The sequence below is a fragment of the Lolium perenne genome, chromosome 7 (genome assembly GCF_019359855.2).
Source record: "Lolium perenne isolate Kyuss_39 chromosome 7, Kyuss_2.0, whole genome shotgun sequence".
Classification (NCBI taxonomy): Eukaryota; Viridiplantae; Streptophyta; class Magnoliopsida; order Poales; family Poaceae; genus Lolium; species Lolium perenne.
Window position 1 is genome coordinate 216,266,637 of NC_067250.2, and position 7,423 is coordinate 216,274,059.

The window sequence follows — 7,423 nt, forward strand, 5'->3', positions numbered from 1 at the left end:
CCCCCATGTGTGGTTTTGGTAATTAATGACAATCCCTATGGACTAATGTTTGCATTGAGTTATATTTGTAGGAGTTGTCCATAGGCAATTCTTGAACCATATGTTGGCTTCAAGGTTGCAATAAGAAGAAATTGATGAAGTATATCAAGTGTCAAGTATGTCTTGAAGATGAAGATGAAGTGTGCCCTCAAGTTACTTCAAGACATCAACATGATGAAGAATGAAGAATTGAAGTGCAAGTTCAAGATGAGCCAACTCGAAGAAATCATAAGCTTGAAGCTTGCCATGGAGAAATGAAGTGCTAGTTCAAGATGAGCCATCTCGAAGAGATCCTTTGATTGACTCTTGTCATCCATATGGTGATCATGGATATGTGAAGTTGCGCCGAAGAAGAAGCTCTCCCATGGTGGTTTATGGGGGAGCAATCTACAAGACTTCGTCTAGAAAGCACAAGCAAGAAAGGCGTTCCATCTTGTTGCGGTCAAGATCGTCATCATTGAGCTCAAGTGGAATGCGCAAGTTTAAGGTTTGCTCTTGATAGGGTTTCTTTCTCACCGGTCTCATAGTGTAGTTGGAGACCGGTTTATAGTTTAGTTGCCGTACTATCAAGAGGGCTCTCGAGTGAGTAACTCGATCGTATCATTCGGAGAGAGCTCAAACCTTTGCATCCTTGCATCATCTTTCTTGGTTGTTATTTGGATCTTATCCATGTGATGTTTTAGAGCTTGTGCTTATTCTCATGACAAGCTCTAGTTCATCGAAAACGGATTTCGTATAGATCACTTGTTGCGTTTTCGAGTTTGGTTCATCATCATCTTTCTTGGTTGTTATTTGGATCTTATCCATATGGTGATGTAGAGCTTGTGGTTACTTCCATAGCAAGCTCTAGTTCATCGAAAACGGATTCCGCATGAATCACTTGTTGCGTTTCGATATTGGAGTTTCTCGGTTTCTCGTATTGAGAGGTTTCACTCTAAAATACATAGAAAAACCTACCCCACTTGTTCTTAAGCTTTTCACTCTTTTTTGGGTAGCTCTTGTCATACCCTTTACAACAAAATTGGTTTCACCTAAATCCGAGTTTCCTAACTCAACTTGTTGCATTTTCGAGGTTGGAGGTTTTACCGGTATGTCTTTTTTAGACAGGTCAAACCTTTCGTCTTTTATTTCTATCCTACCTTACTGGACTATGATGGTTCCCTGCATAATCTTGTAGAGCTTGTTACTAGTTTCGAAACGAGCCCAAGATCATCAAAATCGGAGTCCGGATGCAAAAGTTCTTAAAGTTTTCGTATCGGGTGTTTGGGCAAAAAAACTGGGGGGCCGGAACTGCCGCCGGAACTGCCGCCGGGAGCACCCCGGCACTGCCGGTGGCGCAAGGCCTGCACTGCCGGCCACCCCGGCACTGCCGGTGGAAAATGGCCAGCACTGCCGGCCACCCCGGCACTGCCGGTGGCACAAGGCCGGCTGCTTGCCGGCCTGTCGCGATTTTTGCCCCAACGGGCAGAAATCTGAGGCCCCTATTTAAGGCCTTCTTCCTCCTCTTTCTCCCCACTTCTTCTTCCTCCTTTGGCTCTCCACCATTGCTGACCTTGAGAGCTTTCCACATCCCTCTACTCCTCCAATGATTCTTGAATCCATTTGAGGGAAAAGGAAGAGGAGATCTAGATCTACAATTCTACCAATCAAATCCATCTCTTTGTGAGTGGAACTCTCTAGATCTTGATCTTGGTGTTCTTGGTGAATTCCTTTGTTCTTCCTCTCTTATTCCCCCAATAGCTTTTGTAGCTTTGTTGGAATTTGAGAGAGAAGGAGTTGAGCATCTTTGTGGTGTTCTTGCCATTGCATTTGGTGCATCGGTTTGAGTTCTCCACGGTGATTCGTGGAGGTGAAAGCAAGAAAGTTGTTACTCTTGGGTTCTTGGAACCCTAGACGGATTCTAGGCCTTTATGGCGATTTGTTGGGAGCCTCCAATTAAGTTGTGGATGTGTGCCCCAATCTTTGTGTAAGGCCCGGTTTCCGCCTCGAAGGAAATCCCTTAGTGGAACCGTGACCTAGGCCTTTGTGGCGAGGGTCACCGGAGATTTAGGTGAGGCGCCTTCGTGGCGTTCGGTGTGTGGTGTGAGTACCGCATCTTGGGGTGAGGCCTTTGTGGCGTTGGTGTGCATCGAGCAACCACACCTCAAGGTGAGCCTCTTGTGGCGTTCGGGAGCACTAAGCAACCGCACCTCTCCACCGGAGATTAGCACTCGCAAGAGTGTGAACTCCGGGATAAATCATCGTCTCCCGCGTGCCTCGGTTATCTCTATACCCGAGCTCTTTACTTATGCACCTTACCTTGTGATAGCCATCGTGCTTGAAGTTATATATATCTTGCTATCACATACTTGCTTGTATTGCTTAGCATAAGTTGTTGGTGCACATAGGTGAACTCTTGCTTAGAATAAGTTGTTGGTGCACATAGGTGAACCATAGTATATAGGCTTTGGGCTTGACAAAGTAAACGCTAGTTTTATTCCGCATTTGTTAAGCCCATCTCGTAAAAGTTTTAAATCGCCTATTCACCCCCCCTCTAGGCGACATCCGTGTCCTTTCAATTGGTATCAGAGCAAGGTCTCTCATTCTTAGGCTTCACCGCCTTGAGAGTAAAGATGTCGGCTAGAGGATTAGTGCACGATAACACTCTTATATTAGATGGCACAAATTATGATGTTTGGAAAATTTGCATGCTTAGTCATTTTCGGGACATTGACCCTCATATGGAGAAAATTGTAGATATAGGTTTTTCTCCTCCTATGGATTCACAAAATCTATCTTTAGAGGATGAGAAAAATTTATATCTCAATTCTCAAGCTTCTTATGTTCTTATGAATGCTTTGCGAGATGTAGGTCTTTTTCCATACTTGCCTTTTTGGAGCGCTCATGAGTTATGGACAAAAATTCAAGATAAATATGATGTGTCCAATATTATGAAGGATGATTGCATTACTTCCACTTCCGGCCGTGATGAGTTCTCATCTTCATCCACTTCACCAAAGTGTGTCAAGACACAAGGTAATGATATGGTGAGTGGTGATGAAAATTGCAATGTTGATATTGAGCTTTCTATTGATGATTCTTCATCTCTATCTCATTACAATGCTTCATCTATGGACTTAAACACATCTAGCACTAGAAATGATTTACATGCTTGTGTTGATAGTCCTTGCATATCATGTGTAAGTTGCTTGAATAAATCTAATGATGATATGCTTGCTTTGTCTTGTGGCCATGATAAAAATGATTCTATTTCCTCTAGTTGTTGTGTGTCTAACAATGTAGAGGAAACCAAAGATTCTATTGTTCAAGACAAGATCTTGAAAGGAGCCTCAAGTAACTCCTCATCTTTATCTCACGGTCCTCATATATGCCTTATGGCCAAGGGTTCCACGGTACCTCCTACCATGGAACCTAATATGTCTCGTGGTGATAAGGATGAGGATGAATATGAAGAAGAGGATTGGGTTGTCTCTCTACGCGATAAGGGTAAGAGCGTATTCAAGGTTATTTGCAAAGATAAAATTGCTAGCACTCACTTCTTTGAAATCTTGACTACCGCTATTGAGAGCCAAAAACTTATTTGGATGCATGAGAACACCATTGATAAAAAGGGTGCTCTTGAACGAGAGTATGCCAATGATGTAGCATCCCTAAAGAATGATCTTGAAGAAGAACAAGAGACCGTAGCCTCTCTTGAAGAGCAACTTGAAACCCTTGAAGTGTCTCAAAATGAAATAGTTTCTAAACTCACTAAGGAAAGAGACCATGCTAAAGCTCAAGTAAAAATGCTTAAAAAGGAAAATTCCAAAGTTGGTGTTGGTCATGATAAACTTGTTAAGGATCTAGATGATCTAGACAAGGCCCACAAGGTCTTGGAGAGCGAACACTCTATCCTCACCAAGTCCCATGAGCAACTTCAAGCTTCCTATTTAAAAGAGCATGCCAACTTGCCTTCTCCCATTGCTATTAATAATGATGCTTGTGCTACTAACTCTACTTCTTGTGAAGCATCTATCTTGAAGGAGAATGTTGAGCTAAGGGCTCAACTTGAATTGCTAACTAGCAATTATGGGAAATTGGAAGAAAATCATGGAAAGCTTTCTAGCTCCTATAAGGATCTTCTAGCTTCTCATGATAGGCTAAAGTTAGCTCATGAGGCTATCATATCAAAGGCAACACCTTGTGAGCCTCATGTGAATACTAACACTACTACTCAAAATGCTATATTGCCATGTGCTAGTCCTAGTAATTCATCCACTCATAGTATTGCTAAATCTTGTGATGAATTATCTTTCTTGCCTTTTTGTTCTAACAATGTAGGTTCTACTTCCTCTAGTACTTGTGTTGTTACTAACCATGTAGAGGAAATCAAAGAGCTCAAGGCCCAAGTCTCTTCTTTGAAGAACGACTTGGTAAAGAGTCATGAAGGGAAATGCAAACTTGACAAGATGTTGAGTGTGCAACAATCCCCCAATGACAAGAGTGGACTTGGATTCAACTCCAACAACAAGAACAAGTCCAAGAACAACAATATTAAGAAGGGCCAATTACAAGTCAAAGACCCGGCCAAGATTGTTTGCTTCAAGTGCAAAATTGAAGGGCATCATGTTAGATCTTGCCCTTTGAAGAAGAAGCAAAAAGGGAAGCGGCCTCAAGCTCAAACTCATATTCAACCTCAAGTTGAAGAAATGCCACTTCCCAAGAAAAGAACTTGCTACATATGCCGTGAGAAGGGTCACATCTCCTCCTTTTGCACTATTGGTACCTCATCCAACTCTATCACCATTGATGATGTTTATTCTCTTCGTAAGGATGAGGGTGGTAATGTGTTTGCCAAATTTGTTGGTGCTCAAAGTGGTGTCAAGAAAAGAACCATTTGGGTTGCCAAGCCTATTGTGACTAACCTCTTAGGACCCAACTTAGTTGGGGACCAACAATCCAAAACTTGATCAATAGGTGCTTTTTGGAGGGCATTGGAGACTTGGCTACATCATGAAGAATTAAGGGATCTTCATCATTTATATTATCTCAAGCCAAGTCTTGGTTATCTTGCTTCTATCATATATTCAATGTTCCTCCTTGCGGTAACATGTGCTCAACTCATTTATATTGAAAGTTACTCGCCCCTTTGCATGTGTTAGTTTTGTTCCTAACATGTGTTTGTATATGTTGTGCTTCCTACTTGCTTTTTCTTGAGAAATCAAGTCTATGCATGTTGGGTTGCACACCATGTATTTGTGTTTGTGTTGGAGCCTCTTTGCATCTTGTTGTATCTTATATGGCTCTTATGAGAGATTAATGGACTATAACATTTTGGGGGAGTGATATTCCTTTAGGAATTTCACAATCCTAACAATGTGTGTACATGAGGAATATCACATAGAATTGATATTGCAAGATTATCTAGTCTCTATGTGGTATGTCATCTTCATGAGAAATTCAAATTCTAATGTTCATTAATATCTCTAGTTGGATCTTGTTTGCCTCTTGTGAAAATAAATTCCTTATCACATTATGGGGGAGTAATAAGCTTTGTACAAGCCTAGAAAATGTGAACATTTGAGGTTGTGTCACATAGAATTGATACCGTAAATTATCTCTCTCCTATGTGGCATATTTGCTCAAACAAGCTCCAATTTGCTTAAATGGCTTCATTGCTAATATCTTTGTGGATCTTATTTGTGAAAGTTTTTCTTGGCATGGTTTTTCCCAACGTGTCCCTCAATACATTTTTGGAAAACCATGTGCTTCAAGTCATACTATTAATTGCTTTGCATGTTGGTATGAATACTATTAATTGCTTTGCATGTTGGTATGAATACTATTAATTGCCTTGCATGTTGGTATGACTAAATGAAGCTATCAAGAAACTATCTTTGCATGATGGTTAACTCTTATCTTTTACCATATGCTTTGTTCGTTGTAAATATGATCTTATGTATACTTACAAACTACCACCGGAAAATATTTCCTAATACCTCTTGTCCTAGGACAATTGGTAATCAATTATGAGGTAGATATTTATTGATCATATCTACATTGGCTCTTGTATTTATATTGCCTTATTTATTGCCATGAATTTGTTGTGCTTTGACTCCCATGTGTCTTCCTTGCATCTTATGGATCTAAGTTGTCTATTCAAACTTTCTTAGCATTGTTAGAAGATATAGGTAGCGTGATGATCCTAGTTTTGTGCATTTTGTATTCATATAAAAATTCCTAGATAATGCACCAAACTTGGGGGAGCTCTTCTATATTATTAGAATGCTTAACATCTCTTGATCTTTATCAAAAATTTGGTTTTGGGAGACATAAAATTTTCTTTTTGGTACTTTGTGCCATCATAAAAAGTGTCGAGGGTTTGGTTTATTTGTTGGAACCTTGCTCTCTTGGGAGTTGGTTATCTCATTCCTTTGTGATTAGGTTTAATTAGCTTCTTATAATGAGATAAGTCTTTGGTCAATCTTGTGTTGATTTGATTCTTTGATATAATTTGGACAACCATTGTCTCTTGGTTTATTTGGTGTTTTGTCCAAATTGTATCTTCCTTTGGCTCTTGAAAGTATTGTGCATGCATATTTAATATATGTATATATTATGTCATGTGTCACTTTCTTTGATCCAATATATAGGGTAAACTCCATCAAATCCTAATTTGGCTAAGATGTGCATGAAATTCAATTTCATATCTATATGCACATAGAATTGTGGAGTTTGTCCTATATGTTGTAGTGTGTCTAACTACTTCGGACCCAATTAGTTTGGGGACCTTTTTGTACTTTCCCTTTGTGTTAGGTACAATGGATATGCATTGGATGCTTGTCTCACTCTTGGGAATAAGTGGTGACTCAATGGTAACTTGAGGCAAGCTAGGATGGTCAACGAACACATATCTACTACATCCACACCAATGCTATCTTGGTAACAAGTATCTTCTCATGCATACTTTTCTTGTATCCAACCTTATGGTTGCATCTTGGCATGAATTTCTTGATTTGCAAATATTGTGCTTTTTGGCAAAAGTCTTAATGAATCCTCTTTATTGTGAATGTGAGTAATTTGAGATGAGTGCATTTGTTGGGAAGTATACTAAATCATGCTCATGATTCATCCATCCCAACTATGCCTATCTAGCAATTTTATTGCATATCAATTCCTCAAGGCTCACACATGTGCAATATCGATGAAAGTGCAAATTGAGTTATTTGTTGTGGTATCCTTTCTTGTGATACTTGTTGCTCCTCTCAAAGTATCTCAACTATCTTCTTTCCCTTGTTGATATTTGTGATATCTTTGATGTGTTTGTGGTTGAAGTTCATGAATGTACAATAAGATAAAATTGAGCCTTTGGCCATGCTATTAAGCAAAAATTCTTATTGGTATA